The sequence below is a fragment of the Drosophila subobscura genome, chromosome U, assembly GCF_008121235.1.
Source record: "Drosophila subobscura isolate 14011-0131.10 chromosome U, UCBerk_Dsub_1.0, whole genome shotgun sequence".
NCBI classification, from domain to species: Eukaryota; Metazoa; Arthropoda; class Insecta; order Diptera; family Drosophilidae; genus Drosophila; species Drosophila subobscura.
Genome location: NC_048534.1, coordinates 5199549 through 5215921, shown reverse-complemented (window position 1 = coordinate 5215921; position 16373 = coordinate 5199549). Strand labels below are relative to the sequence as shown.

General features: G+C 40.1%; 1 protein-coding gene across 10 annotated transcripts in view; it reads left to right on the top strand.

The window, feature by feature from the left end:
• Positions 1-16373, top strand: part of LOC117901252 (protein sickie) — a 203087-nt gene that overhangs the window by 64647 nt on the left and 122067 nt on the right. The gene's annotated exons all lie outside the window — the stretch shown is intronic.

The window sequence follows — 16373 nt, the reverse complement described above, 5'->3', positions numbered from 1 at the left end:
CACACACAAACACACACAGTCACACGTTTCGAGTGTGTGGCAGGGCGTGTGGCATGCATTTGAAAGGTGGATACGTCATCTATCCATGGATGACAAAACTTTTTTTCTTTCGTTTTTGCACCGGGAACTGCTGGGGAAATTCAGTTACGGGAGTTGGAAAATGATGATTTCCGCCGCACTAAGCAATTTCGGTGGACAGGTGGCAGGCAGGCAAAGAGACAGACAGACAGTCCTGCAACTGCCACACGGACTGTGGGACTGTGCCACTCTCTGCTGCCTCTCCTTGCTGCCCCAGCAGCTGCCTCTTGCATCTCTGATTGAATTTAGATGAGGATTCGGCTGCGGCTGCGGCCACCGGATGATGATGATGATTCTCGAAAACTGCAGCCAGTTGTTGCACTTCATTGCATTTATGAAATTAAAATTAAAAAGTTTTCACCCGTTTTTGGGGTGAGATTTTTCGATGGAAAAGCTCGAAAGTGAGCAGAGTTTTCTGCTGCTGTTTCTTCGGGTGCATCCGTTTTTCTTTTAACTCGCGTGCGCCGTCTGCTACGTGATGGGATTTCCCAAAATGCTTTTCCCTCTCTAGGAGGCGCTCCTAAATCCCGTTCTAGACAAAGACTAAGGGTACGGCTAAGGAATGTTTATAGATGTCGATGCCTTAGGAGAGGGTATACCGATTTTGAGCTAAAGTTGGCTGTGGAAAGATAGCGAAGCTTTTTTTGTATTTAATAATAAGCTTTGAAATTCCGTTTTGCAATATATGTATCTACTTAATTCAAGAAAAACGATCAATAATTTCTACTTTTGTATGTATTACATATGTAATTTTTACTCATTGACCTTATTACAATGGAAATAAATGATTGGTAAGAGTATGTATGGGTTCCACATAGGCCTCAATGAAAATGTTTTCTCGCTTTCCTTTTGCTCTAAACTAAATCTGCGGCAAGTTCATTGCCGAAATATAGAAAAACCCCAAATGGAGAGAGCGCTCTGCTCATGAAATAAAAATTTATTTCAACTTTGTCAGTTTTTGGTTTAGTTGACGTTTTGCATATTAAATAGAAACAGAGCGGAGGGACAGCACTCTCTCTCGCTCTCTTTCGCTCTCTCTCTTTCTCTCTCTTGTTCTCCGAGACAGAGACATACAGAGACGTCATACAGAAAGAGAACGGCTCCATCGAAAGAAAACAAATGAAATGGCAATATATACACACAAACCAAAAAAAATAAAGTCTTTTGAGAAAATGATAAGCTCAGCTAAACGTGCAGCCGTTGTGTGGCACGTGATGCAGCAGCAGCATCAGCAGCAATGAAAAATAAAGCTAAAAACAAAATCAAAAACAGCAGAAGCGAAAATAGCGGCGGAGAAGAGCTGACAAATTGCCAAACGAACTGTGGGCGTGGCAGTGTCGCGTTGACGTATGTGACATGGGCGCCAAATTGGGTTTATCCGTGGGAGGAAGTACAAGTACAAGTCTTCGTGCCACAGCTGCAGCAAGGACAGCAAGGACAGGGGCAGTGCAACATTTCTGTATGTCATTGAGGAAGTAGGAGGAGTTTCAGGAGCAGCAGCAGCTGTGGGAGGAGATGCCCGAGACTAACAAACTCAATTTGCCAATTTGCTCAGAAATAAATATAGAAAAAAAGTACAGGAAAGACCGGCAAGGAGGTGCTCCTCTAAATTAGTTGGTAGCATGCGAAAAATGGTTTGTATTTCTGTCCGCCGTGTGGATGGGTTTCCATATTCCCCATAGATGATGCATTGCCATGCCTCGTGAATTTATATGATTGAAGCGGTTTTTATGGCATAAATGTTTGAAAATATGCAAATAACTGCGGGTGTGGAATAGCAGAATATTTATTTACAAATAATATTTTGCCAAATGAAATAGGACATTTTTTGGTTCAATTTTTTTATACAATTCAGTGAATTTTATAGAGTTTTCGGTGATTATTGGCGAACATTTTCTGCTTTATTTTCTATGAAAATGTTAGTCATTATATTTGAATAATAAATCTTATATAAAATCCTATCAGATGGTGCCTTGCCACTGCCTATCATTCCTTCAAATACTCCTTCTGGAATACTCCAGCGATACCAGTAAGAAGCCCACTAGAACCCCTTTGTAGTAACTCCATCTAATACCCCCTTTCAATAGTTACGCTTCAGCCCCTCTCGAACCATCTATCAGCCCCATTCGGGGCACCTCTTATTCAACCCCCCTTTCTGCCCCTCCGACCCTACATTCATTCATATCCTGTGAGCCTTGCATAACAGTGCCCATATTTCTACCGTACTTCACTCTTACCCCTCTAGCGCTGCAGTGGGGGTTTTTCCATTTCAAGGCAAACAAACAAAAGCATTTTCAAATTTTTTCCATTTTCCTGGCCGCCTGCTGCCCATTTTTTCCCATTTGTTTTTCATATTTGCATGACGAAATGAAAAATCAACGCGTTAGCCGAGACACGAACCCAAAAAGAAAGGAAGGAGACCCTAGGGATGGAATGAAATAGAATGCGTGGCCGAATGTGTGGCAGCCCTGGCAGTAGACCCCAAGAAACATTTGCAGAAATTCAATCAAAAAGCAAACAACACGACGGACAGTGTAGAATGGTGCTTGGCTAGGCGGAGCGGGGCAGGGCTGCCATTAAGTGGAGTGTTGGAATAAAGTAAATTTTATCAACTTTTAAATCAAATATTAAACTTTAGAACCAAGGTTTTTCCTTCACCCATCCTTTTCCCTTTTCTTCACTCACGAAAAGTTTGTAATAAAGTTTTTCTTAGTCTCCTTTTTTCTTATTTCTTTACTCTTTACATGAGGGTTTTACTTGGTTATTCCTCTACTGGGCTCTGGGTTTTTTCTCTCTTTCGACTGCAACACGTAGTGCACTTTTTTTTTTGGTGTGCGACTTTCTGCAACGTTTTTCTAATGAGTGACGACGACACGAGAGGCAGCAGGCAGCAGGGAGTCGGAGGACGCCCTGTGGGCGGTGGGGATTCCAGTCAAATGTGGGCACGAGAAAAGAAACCGAGAAAAAAGTAAAATGAAACTCTTGAAAAATCAGCGAAACGTAAAAGTGTTCAAAGTCAACTTTGGCGTCGACACAAGTGCCACCAGATCCAGGAAAAACCTTCAAGCAGAGGCACAGGAAAAACTCCTAGCAGAAGCGCAGTAAAAACTCCACAAAACCCAAAGTCAAAGTCGTTGAAAAAAAAACCAAATTAAAGAGCAAAACATACACCAAAATGATCTTTAAGTGAGTTCGGTGAAAGAACTGCATGAACGGGTTTGCATTTTCTGGCCAAAGTTTAATCAAAACAAGGAAGTTCTTTGAGTTCTATAAACTGTGAAGTAGTGAAATAAAGTTGTGGCTTCTAAAGGCCTACAATTTGAGTAAGAGACCCGCTGGGAGGGAGCTAGCTAGGGAGTCAAAGCTCAGATGAAACATAGGTTGAAGAAAGCATATAAGAAAATCACCGGTTAATATTTTCGGATAAAAAATTAAAGATCAATCCAAAAGCTGTGGCATCTTTCTTGTAATCATCAACAGTCTCACTAGGATAGGACTAGGATAGAGAGAAAAATAGAGACTTAATCCGCTCTCGGTGATTATTTTTTAATCTAGCAAAATACCCAGAAATCTTTTAAAAAATATGTAAATTGTTTTAAAGGTCCATCACTCACTTCTTTAAATGCTCTGCCTCTGGCATCCAGATCACAGCTATTGCCATAACAAAGGGAGAAAATTTGTGCAAATTTACTCGAAAATGAATTTTACTACGGCACTAATTTGATTTCCACTTCGAAGGAAATCGTAAACAAAGCAAAGGAAACATGTGAAAGGAAGAAGCTGGAAACTGAAGCTCAGCCCAATGCGAAAGCCAAGTTGAAAAGGTAAAATGTGAAAATGGGATGAAAAATCTTACCACTCTCCGTTGCCGCTGCAGAGCTGCAGAGATTTTCTCAATCAAATATGTAAATAATGTTGGACACCAGTGTGCGTGCTGTGTGTGTGTTTGGGTCTTAAAAGGGAAATTAAATCAAAATAAGCACATGCCTCGTGTGTCTTATATAATTGCCTGTCTTTTTGGCTTTATCCTTTTCAGTCTTGCTGCTGCTGCTGTTTGTCTCTCGGGGTCTGGTGTCTTTTGCAGGACGCTGCCTTTTGTAGCCAATTTTCAATACATTTTCAATGGATTTTGCCGCCTGTGCATTTGCTTCAGCTATTAGCAAAAGACAAACATCCAAACCGTAAACATCCATACAGGGCAATTATTATGTAATTAAACTAAAACAATAGCACAATTTAATGCTTCAATGATTTGTATGCATATATGTCTATGCATATGTACATATATCCTCTTTCCAATTACCTAAGGACCTTTCCTAGTTGTTCTGCATTGAAGTGCAATGAAAAGAGCGTAGGAAATTAATGTTCAAGGGGCAAGGGGCGTTGTCCTTTTGGGCGCTTAAGCTGATTTAAGTGCTTAAAAGGTTGAGGAAATAATACTATGGAAATTTTCTTTTGCGGAGGCAAGTGATGGATGAATGGATGCATGGAGAGAATTTACACATACAAATTAAGAGAAAAATGGTTCTTTATTCGAATAAAATATATAGAAATGTTTTAAAAGAGCAAAATGTCTTGAAAAATTAGAGTCATTCATAAAAATAAACAATCACAATATTCCCCTGAAAAATAAATAGTGTAAATAAATAAATAGGTGTAAATAAATATACTGAAGGATATACTTATATCCTTTAAAAAATATCCAGCTTCACCAAGTGTCCGTAATTATCGAAGTGAATTCTCTTATGTTTGCTCTCGAACATTTATTCATTTTGTTCTATCAGTTCCTTATTGCCTTATTCCTTATCTGACTTATGGATCTTAATTTATTTTCATCATTTCGATCCAAAAACTGAACTAATGATTTTGAACAATCCTATTTCTCTCCCTTTCTTCAGAAAAATCTCCCATCTAAAGAGTTTTCCCCAAGGAATTTTGTACAAATTTTTAGCTTTCGTTCGTGCCTCAAGTGGCTGCACATTGAAACCCACTTAAGCAACGAGTAAATGCAAAATGCACATAAAAGTATAGTAAAGCTTTCCAGCTTTCTCTGTTCTCCTATTTTTGCTTCCCTCTCTATTTCCTTCTTTTCGCCTGACTCTTCTCTCCTCTGCTTCCCTTCTCTTTCCTTTTTTCCTACCGCTGCTTCTCTTCACCTGTCAGGCAGTTTCCAATGTTCAATGGGGAAAAGCTTACGTTTGCTTTATCTAAAATGAAATCAGCTTAGGTGGCACAGAAAACGGGTGGAAACCCCCCAAATCATGTGCCTCTGCCTCATGCCATGCTTTTCTGTATGGCTTTTCGTATGTGCATTGCAGGCAGATGGCGGCAGCGGAGATGCATACAGCATCTGTCATCTCAAATTGAAGTTCATTAATGCATCAGAACATGATTTATTTTTAGGTAAATTTCCAAACCGATTTTACCTTTCTTTGTTCCGTTTTTCCATGTTTTTATATGCTTCCATTTTTCCTACTGTTGCTCGCATTTTCTTTCTTCAGTTTCCCCTCATGTAGCTAAAATGTTCTTTCTTCATTCATGCCGCTGTATTTTTCATTTTCTTGCAACATGTTTTCCATGCTGTAAACAATGCAGAGTTTTTATCACCTCATTAAAGTTTTAACCATTCCAAAAGCAAAGCTTTTGCTTCCAATTCTGGAAATTTAGTCGATATTTCTTTTGCACAATCATTGTGGCAACAAAAGGCAATGTTTACGGTTTAAAGTTTAAACAAATGAAATAAAACATTGTAAAAAACTGTTGCCACACTTTTTTGTTGCTGCTGGCTGAAAGGAAAAAACTTTTGTAACCACAAATCAGGCGGTGAAAAATTTTGCTGGGAGGCCGCCGATAACCAACGGGCAGGGGGAACCAGAGCCAAAGGCAGAGGCCAAGGCCCATGGCTTCGTTTTTGCACGTGCAGCAGCCATAAATTCCCGGACACAAATTAAGTTGTGCCACAAGAAAAGCGGGAGAAGGAGGTGCCACCAGGAAAGCGGGAGAAATAGAAGGAGGTGCCACAGAAATCGGAAGAAGGAAGGGGCGGTAGTAGCAGTAGGAGCTGTGGGAGGTGCTGCACCAACAAAGTGTGCCCTGGCTTTGTCCAGGCAGCCAATCAATGGATGCGCCTTCTGTTGCATAAATTAGTCGCTGATGCCGCCGCGTGGCACGTGATGCTCAAGGAAACACAGAGAAACTTTCAAGTACAGTTGTGCCCGTGGCCCGTAGACCCTGGCCGGCATTAAAGTGGCAGTTCCATTCTTTTCAATTAGAAATATTACCCACTTGCGTCCAACTACAAACTCTCGTGTAAGCCCTTTGGTTGGTGCCCCTAAGCGGCTCTCGTATTAGCCCGTAAGTTTTCTGTTTGGTCAAATGGTAGAGAGCGGAGAGAGTGGCGGCGGTGTGAGAGGCGTACTTGATGAAAGTTTTGTTTATCATACGCCATGTATGCCACCATACAGTGCCACAACTGCTTGCCGTAAGAGGACCCTCGAAACTGCAATGCCAATGAGCAGGGCGAATGGGGATTACGAGTATTTTCTCTTTATTTTGTTTGTTTTTGTTTTACTTTGAAGTGCACTACACGGAAATGTTGGAGTATATTAACTTTAATGGTGAAAAGGGGGGTACTTAAGGAGAGTTTAAGCGAAGTTTAATGTCAATTATGGTGTGTATTGTTGAGGAAAGTGGGGAGTTTTTGTGGGGACTTTAATGTAAAGTTTTGGAAAGGCAGTGGTATTTGATGGAAATTAATGGTGAACATTCTGTAATCGCCTGAAAATTGCCTTAAGTTTCGATTTAAAAAAATTTCTTTGAATATACATATTATATAGGGATGTAAATATACCAATTAGATACAACATCAAAAAAGGCAGACCTTTCAGGATTAAGAAATCGTTTGCTAGACAAACAATATTTGTGCCTTTCTAACAAATTTATTCTTTTGTTTGACCAACTGCAGACTTTCAGGTTTATTGGTTTGAATCGATCTATCTACGCGTCTATCTTCAATAAACCTTATCCACAAATGCATCTTAATTTTCAAGAGTATTCATCGTTCACCGTAAACATTTTTCCAAAAGGGATTTTCTGTTTGTATTTTTCGGCTGCTCATTCGTCAAAGTTTTGCTGCTGTGCCAAAGCTTTCTAATTACAAATGTAAATCCCCCTTTCGTTTCGTTTCGTTTCATGGCAAGGGAACTTTGTTTAGCTTTTCCCCCACCACGGGGAGTGAAAAAGTTTTGGGGTTTGTCTGTCGTTTTGGTACTTAACTGTGGTCGGTACTATGATAATTGTCATTGGCCATGGACCATGGACTAGGGAGATAACTAGCCAGAGATACACAGATGTGTCTGTGGGATGTCTCTGTGGCCGACTCCTGTTGCCCGCCTGCTACGAGGAAAATGGACATGGGTCTCTTGGTTTTTTTGGTTTTGCTGGACAGAAGCGGAAGTGTTTCAATTGCTGCTTAAGCCGCTTGAACTTTGGACCGTATCCAAAATATTGTGTCTGGTCTGGTGTGTGTGTTGTGTTGAAATACATTTCTATTTTCAGTTAGAAAACTCTTTTATTTTTTGTTTTTCTGGCAAACGATTCACGCACTTAATTAGACACGGGATGGTGGATTCTGCTGCGGTTTGCTGTTCTGTTGCTCCTCTAATTGCAGCAGGCCCCCCAAAAACTACTCGACTCGACTTCAAACGCTAGTGGCATGCTGCGACCTCATTTCGTATGTGGCATCTATATTTAGATGGAAGATCTCTGACTTCTAGAAGAGACTGTAGTACGTACACTTGCCACAGAGTGCGGCTCGTTTGGGCCACAGGTTTTCGAACCGAACATCGGCACACTGTATACTACATCTTTCTGGATCTCTTGGCTTTATTTTCGAAATTTATGTGAATCGAACTGCTGCTCGTTGACATCGTTTTGTTTTTTGGAGGCCATTCCGCCACGGAGAAGTTCATTGCAATTTATCATGGGGCCAAAGCCACCCACATGATTTAAGTGTGGCATTGTCCATGGGGTCGATGGGAGGAGGGTTATCAGGCAATTCACGATCCACGGAACGAATGATATGGGGCACCATCGGGGGGGAAACGATCACAGCTCACAGCATGCTGCAATTGTTTGATGATCTTCCACGATTGTCGCGGGTACAACGGATATCAGATAAGTTTAGACATATTTTTTATCTTTTATCACAAAGAGTGAGAAAGAAATGAGCGATCAATGGGTATAAAGTGGGCAAAAGCTTGTGGCATATGAGTTATTATTGAGAATGTTGGATTAATGATTGCTTGATATTGTTAAATATCGGATAACGTGAACATTTATTGGAAATTGAATAGGGATTTTTCAATTGGGATTGTACAGAAGAGGATCAGTTTGATGACCAATCTCGAAGAAGCTTAAAGATCAGTAGATTGTCAATTTAATGATCAATTAGAAGATAAGTACAAGTCTTCGCTTTATTGAAGAAATATACTTTTAGATGGTCAGAAGGTGGAGAATTTGTATTTCAATCTTGTTAAAATATGGAGTTTTTCTTTGAAAAATCAGCTGGAAGATCTTTTATAAATATGTCATAGAAAATAATTTAAAGAAAAGCGAAAAGTATCAGTTGGAATATAAAAAGTGTAAGGTTTAACGTTTTTTGGTTCTCTCAGGTCTTTCAGATAGAGTGTTTTTCGAGCCACCACAATCCTCTGTAAGCACTTCTGCTTTGGTTGATATTTTTGGCAATACAACAAGATCGTGATCATCATATAGATTTATTGACAGGCACTCATTTTGCCATTCATTTTGGCTTCTCTCTGCGGCTATTGCGGTTTCTTGTTTACGAGTATCTTTAATTGTCTGTGTAGATTGTGGATTCCTCGCCTTGTAAATCATAACTGAAACGAACACAGAACACAACAGAGAACCGAACCGATCCGAAACCAACAACGCCACAGCGTTGTGGCCTACTTTTGCAGAGAGACGAGAGGTTCCCCTTCAACGAGTCTTCTGTTTATTGACTTTTTTAACTGCCTTTTGTTCAGTGCACGTTTTTGCAATTAAAATTTATGAAACTATTGAACTCTGGTGCTGCGGACTTTTAATGAATGAAACGTACGCCACAGATCCCCATCCGTTGTCCGCCCGAAACAACCAAAACAATTACAAGAATAAATCAGAAAAAGATCCATCAAAAGCGGGAAGAGAAGACAAAGAGATGCTGTGATGCTGGGATACCTCTTTGATGACTTATTGAAAATTCCATTTAAAAATTGTTTACTCATTGCAGTCGAAACGATACAGCAGACAAGCCGAAGCACTCTTTCGCTCGCTCTCACACACACCCCCACACAACAGTCAAGAAAACAAAAATCAGAATATTTTGAAGAGTTTCGAAATGTGTTTATATCTGGTGGATCGGAGGAATGATGAGCAGAGAGCGAGTGGAAAGAGGTGGACACTGTTCCGAAAAACAGTCCATAAATTGTTATGACTGCAACATGTTGCAAAGAAATTGGGAATATGAAGTAGGACGGTGTTAGAGATTTATACAGTTATGTTGATTTTGTGGGAGATATTATTGTAATCTGCAGATGGTGTAGATGTTGCTTAGAGGAAATCTGTAAATTTTACTCGATGACGATTTACTTTACAGGTAAAAACTTATATCTTATATGTAGTCCCATATGTTTAGATTTGTTTACACAAATATAAACTCTGTAACATGTCCCCCTTACATTGATATTCTGTTGAGCTTTATCTCCAATATACAATACTAGCTATAAACCGCTAAACGCTCAACTCCCTTGTCCCCTAAAACATTTGCATGTCTAGCAACAATGCCTACAACATTGTTAGCATCAGTCGATCGTCTCGTCTGGCAACACAATAAACCTGTCTGGCAACCAAAGGCTCCAGCAGCAATATGTTGCAAAGACCACAGCTGTTGCGATCATTACACAAACAAAACACACACAAAGCAGATGATTCCAGCAACATAAGCAAAGCAAAAAGCAAATAATTTTAGCAACATACAAATCAAATGTTGCTAGCAGCAAAAATACAAATAAAAGCAGCAATACAAGCGTTAAAAAGATCAGCAACATGCAGCAACACAAACAAAAGAAGCGGCAACAATGTTGGTCTGAAAACGAAGTCACAGACCGAAGCAGAAACGAAAGCCGAAGAATCGATGACACGATCAATAGGCCTGTCTCTATCTCTTTCTGACCTTTGCTTTGCATTGCCCATTCTCTAGCTCTTTCTCTGTCGTTCGGTTTGTTTGTTTGCGGCGGCGCGCCGGTTGCGATTCCAAACCGCCTGTTGCTGGTGCAGTCTCCAACAGTCGGTTTTAACAGCCAAAAGCAACCGCAAGCAAAACGCGCGCGTCTCTTTTACGATTTTAAAGCGCGATTTTTATTGGCAAATTGAATGTAATTTGAGCCGAAAATACAATTTTGTCAAGAGAAAAGCCACAAGTGAAGGCATTGAAGAGTGACAAGTGTCTCAAGATATAACAAAATTATTAAATAAAGTTATTAAAACAAACTTATAGGCGGTTTATGTGCAAATGTGTTAAAAAAAAATAAATTTTGGCCAAGAAAAAACTTCTGCTTGAAGCTCAAGTGTCTTTACATAGCGAAAACCCCTAAGCTCAAGTGTTTTTCACAGATTTCTGCCAGTGTATTCTGCTGATTTCATGCAAATTTCTTTGCTCATAAAAGAGAAGCCCCAATTTTCGTTCATTTTGTTTAATTGCTCGCTCGGTCTCGTCTCGTTGATTGCCTTAAATAAATGTCTAGTGCAAATTCCGCAATAGATTATATCAATTAAAAAATACAAAAAATTGTGTATCTTCAAGTGTCTCTTGCTCCCAATTTGATTTCGAAGAGAAAAACGAAACCAAAAATCATATAATAAAAAAAAAACAACAGAAAAGAAGAAGAAACCCCTCGACATATGCAGGTCAAGAGGTAAACCTCAAGTAGCTCACAGAAAAACAGAAAATATTTCAAGAGGTAAATGAAAATGTTATGACCCCTTGGGTTTTCCCTTTCCTTTCTTTTTAGACATTCTTTGGGCCTCTATTTTTGTTGTTGAGATATTTATCAAATTTTACGTAAAATTAACATCAAATCAACATAAACAATGGAAGTCATAAAAAAGAAGTCAACACACGCATGCCACTATGTCATACGAATACCCTCTAACCCGCGGCCCATTCCCTGCTTTGGGCCATGGCCAGAACTAATTATCATGACACAACTGTCAAAGGAATGAAGCAGAAGGCAGGCAGCAGGCAGCGGGCAGCCAGGCTGCCGCCTTTGACACGCCCCTTGTTAGGGCTATCGTCCTCCTATCGGATATTGCCTTTTTTCTCAGTTTTGGCTGCGTGTCCTGTTAGCCACATCATTTTTATGACTTTCACTCTTGGCCCGAGCCTCGGACCCCGGACCTTTTATCTCACTCTGTGCCTTTTTTGGCCTACACCTTTTCCACCTACATTCAGGCAGACACACAGCCAGACACATCATCGATTGTCAGTGTGTGCATGTGTGGCCTTTTGAGGCACAAGGCGGAGGTTACGTGCCCATATTTTCTAGGGAAAAACACGGAGACCAGCTGTGCAGCGGGAGGACAAGCGCGTACAGTGGCGTAGTGTCAGCACAGGGCCCTGCAGGGGGGTGTCTGCATTCGTTGTGAATGAGGTTGCACGAGAGGTGGGTGAAAGGTCATTCGGATGAGGAGATTTTGTTGTAATTGGAAAAGGGAGGATAGGATCGAATTGAATAGATCAATTAGGATGATAAATATATTGTTACAGAGATCAATGGATCCTAAATTGCCAGGAGATTAGATAAGGATCTCTAATTTTAGAGTAATAATTGGTGAAAAATTGGGAAGAAAGAAAGAAAACATGTTGAAAGTAAAAGAAAGAAAAGAAAAAGACGTTTCCTTCCATTTCTTGATCTTATTTATGCATTTTGAATTAATTTAAGTTGACTTATAAATACTTATTCGTTGCTCATAAATCATTTTTATAGACAAATGTGCATAAATTATTCAACATTTTGATTTATTCAAGTCATAAATCACGAGGTTAAGTCACAATTATTCGAGCATTATACAAAGCAGACTATGATTGAAAGTGATTTATTAAGGCAGAAAGTTGTAAAGGATATGGCAGTTTAGGATAAAGAAAATTTAGAGGAATTACAGGATTTGTTGTCGGCTACTGAAACCAAAAGCATTCCTAAAAGAGTTTCAAATCTTTCTATTTTCTCATAACTTCTTGCATATCATATCCCCAATCCATAGCACCCCTTCTTGGTCTTATTTATACACCTCCACCTCTGCCGCACTCGATCCCCAGACATCCCCTCACATTTTACTCTTCTCCCAGCATTTCTTTTTATGTCATTTCATTTTTATTCCAAACTATTGTTGGCTTCCCGAAGTTTATTGTCATTATATTACCTCTAACGAGAGCATGAGTATTGTTAAACATCCAATGGGTCCCACACACCTATTCTGCCCATTCTCCCCATTCTGGACAATAAAATGCTCTCCATTCTTGCCAACAAATTACATAATTATAGCCACTTTGACCTTTGTTATCGCTGGCTTATTCAATTTCCATGAACTACGAGCCAAAAAACACTTTGGGTGGCACTCACAGATTTCGTGTTTAGTTTGTGGTCGTCGTCGGCGTCCCCCCCGCTGTGGTGTGAGTCGTGAAAACCCAAAAGTCAATGCCTGGGCTATCTGTCAAGATTTTCGGATATTTTCAAGCGGTTCAGCGGGAGCTTCTGGCCAGCTTCATATTGGCTAGAGACCCCAACTAATGAGCTTTGATTTATCAATGACAGAGCGATGCGATGGTCGGCGATTCATCATTTAAGCCAAAACCAAAGCTGACGCTGGGAGCCAAAGCCAAAGCCAAAGCCGAAGTCCCGAAAGCCACTAAATTGAGCGTTAAATAGTCAAATAGCAGGACGGGGGGCATCATCTTTTTGGCTAAGACGCGCGTGGACTCTGCAAGTTGGGTTCGCCCGCCTTAGGCTCTAAGGGGTCTAACAAGCGGCACAGCTGTCAGCTGTTTTCTGGCTAGACAACAGAAAATTGGGGGCCTTTTTTTTTGCTTACTGCCTGCTGCTGCCATTGGTTTTTGGTTTTGGTGTCGCCAGATAAACGCCAAGAGACAACCGCAGTGGCAGTGGCAGTAACAGCCCGTCCGACTGTTGCAACGCTTTGGACTTTGAGTCCCAGAAGTTGCAAGTTGTGTGAGTATTTGTGTGTGGCGCAGTTGAAGCTGCTTGTTGCCTTCATGATGCTGTTGATGAGTCATTCGGTGTGTGTGCCTTTTTTGGGGTGTGTGCGTCATGTGGCATGACTTGGTTTTCGAGCCTGAGAAATTGGATTAATTGAGAAGTTCAGAGTAAAACAATAAACAAAGTGTGAGACAGCATAAATATATTTAATTTTAAAGAAAATGTAGTTAATTGAAGGTTTAGTTGGGGATTAATGGCGAAGTGGAATTAAAGCTGTATTTAAAAATTATTTTATAAATATTTGGAAACTTTTGTATGCCTTTTTTAGCTCAGGGAAGTACTAGCAATGCTCAAGCTGTTCTGATCTTTGCTCTATGCAAAATATTCCATAATTTTAATGACTAATTTTATTATTTCCACCCAAGACATCGAATATCCATTTGTTCACCCCACTGACCCACTCCCAATTGGGTGACCATTTGCCAGTCTCTAATTATAGAAGCCTCAGTGGGGTCTGTCTCCTAATTGGCGAAGACAATTTATGGCTACGAAAAACACTTTCCACACCTTTTTGCCACACATGCCACAGAGAGAAATAATTGGGAACAATTGAGCTTTAGGGCAAAATGTTTGCTGTGTGCTGCAAATTGGACAAATGTGTTGCGGAAGTTGTTACGACAGAAGCACACAGAGAGAAAGAGTGCGAGATAGAGATAGAAACAAGAGATACAGTTCCCCAACAGAGACACATTTCCGCAAGAGAGCGAGTGAGAGAGTGGGTAAATGGCAAGAGGAAATTCCATTCAAATGCAAGAAGACAACTTCTCGTGACATGACATGACCGTGTTTTTTGGACAAGTTTTTCTTTTGCCTCTGGCTTGGCATTTAATGGCATTTAACTACGAAAAAAAACTTGACAATGTTCCATGCTCAATGCTCAATGCTCGTCGAGTGATTAGCCAGTGGTTTTATTTTTTTGTTTCTTGTTTGGGTTTCTCTTTGAGCCAAAAATACAGGGAGAAATTCAAGAGGAAATGCAAATGCAAATGCTAAAAACGGTTGCCAAAAAGGTTAGAAGTGAAATTAGAAAATGAATGCAGAGAAGAAAGAATTGATTTGTTAATAATAGATCAATAATTTCGTGAGGATGTTTAATAAGATTTCTTTAATGCTGACTCCAGAACTGTGCGAATTGCTTAGACATTTATGCTAAAATTAAGTCATTAAATAGAATGTAATTAGGAGATGGCATTTACATATGTGTTTGTAACTGCTTTAATAAAGAATAATTAATATTTTAAAATATACTAAAACTTCTACAATTGTTTAAATTTGTAATATTTTGGCTCTGTAATGAGTTTATGACAATTTCTAGACGTTTCGCAGTGAAACACAATGAAACAATTTTTTAGGCCGATTAGGAAATTTATAATGAACATATTTACCTTCAAAAAATCTCCAATAATATCTCAATATTAAACCAGTAACAGTGTTCCCTCCTTCAAAGTCCATTCCCCTCTTCAATTTCAGTCAAAATTCACTTCAAATTCCTTTGACCCCCTTCCATGTTGAAATTCCTCTCTTCCAGGGAAATCCAACTTAATATCTCATTTATTTTGTTAGCCTACAAAGATCGACTCATATGTCATACAGATACTCAGTAACTCTTCGGCTGTTCTTTTTCTGTGCTGTTCCCCGGAACCCCAAAAGCGTTAATATCTCATCATTAAGCGGCAGCCGACCGTTCGTCTGTCTGTCAGTCCATTAGTTTTGTCAACCTCTTTGTTGGCCAGCGGCGGCGGCTTCCCTTGGAAATACATTTTAAGTAGGGGGGGAAAACGGCACGCGTTACTACCCAACCAAACCGACAATCGGTCGACATTAAACACTAAATAAATTCATCAAGGAACCAAAGGTTCAAAGAACTGTTTGCCGGTTCAACAAAAAACAAAACAATAAAAACAAAATGTTAAACCGGTTTTCAACACCTTTTTCTCATACGAAACCTCTCCGCGTGAATGCTGGAGGAGCCGCAGGCGTTGGTTGACTCAGTTCCTGTGGGTGTCGGATCGGGGATCTTTGTTGCAGTTCCGATTCTGTTTCTCTTTCTGCTGCAGTCAAGGTCGGCCCTGCTGAGGTTTATTTGCGGTTTGTGGCACTCTGTTTGCCCAAGAAGATCTTCGGGCTTAAAGGGTTTTAAGCTTTGTTTACGACGGCACAGCGGTTGGACGGCCGACGATGCTAATTATGGGGCATCAATAAAGAAGAAAAGCTCAGACCTCACACCACGAAATGGCAAAAGTATCCATAGCGACGAAGACCAGCAGACCCTTCTGCTGGTGCCACATAAAGAACGGAAATGGGCGCTACAAATTAGCACCACGATTGCAAATCTCTCGCCTTGTCCTCTCTGGGGCACTGTGTGAACCAAAAAGTGGTTACCCTGTGCTTAAGTTGTGCGTTTTCAAAGGTGTATTAGGCTGGGGGGAATCGAATATTATTCAGGCTCTAAAAATATTTATGTATATTATTTTTGACTATTTTATTATTGTACTCACATATTTTAGGGTTTGAAAGTTTCCCTCCCTAACTTTTTATCCTTAGCCTCTTTCCGTACAGGTCCTCCCCTAGTCCATCTCTAGCCATGCCCTTGCCCTGCGGTTTTCGCTGTGTGGTCGGCTTGGCCCACCAACAAATTTCTTGACAAAAGTAAACAAATTATTTGATTTCATTTATTGCTGTTTGTGGTTGAAGTTTTTTTTCGCTTCTTTTTATTTTGGTTTATTTTCAGGGCCTTGTTAGAGTAGAGCCCATTGCCGCTGCCGCCATTTGTCGGCAAAACTTCAGTCAATAAACAAACGGTTTTTGTTTTATATTTCGTGTAGTTTTTTTCTGTATTTCGTGGTGGACCGCAGGGCAAAACGGTTGCCAAAAGTTTCTGTGGGCGAAATTTATATTAATTATAGAGGGAGTTGCTTGCCCACAAGGAAGTTACTTTGTTGTTTGGGTAGCAATCAAAAT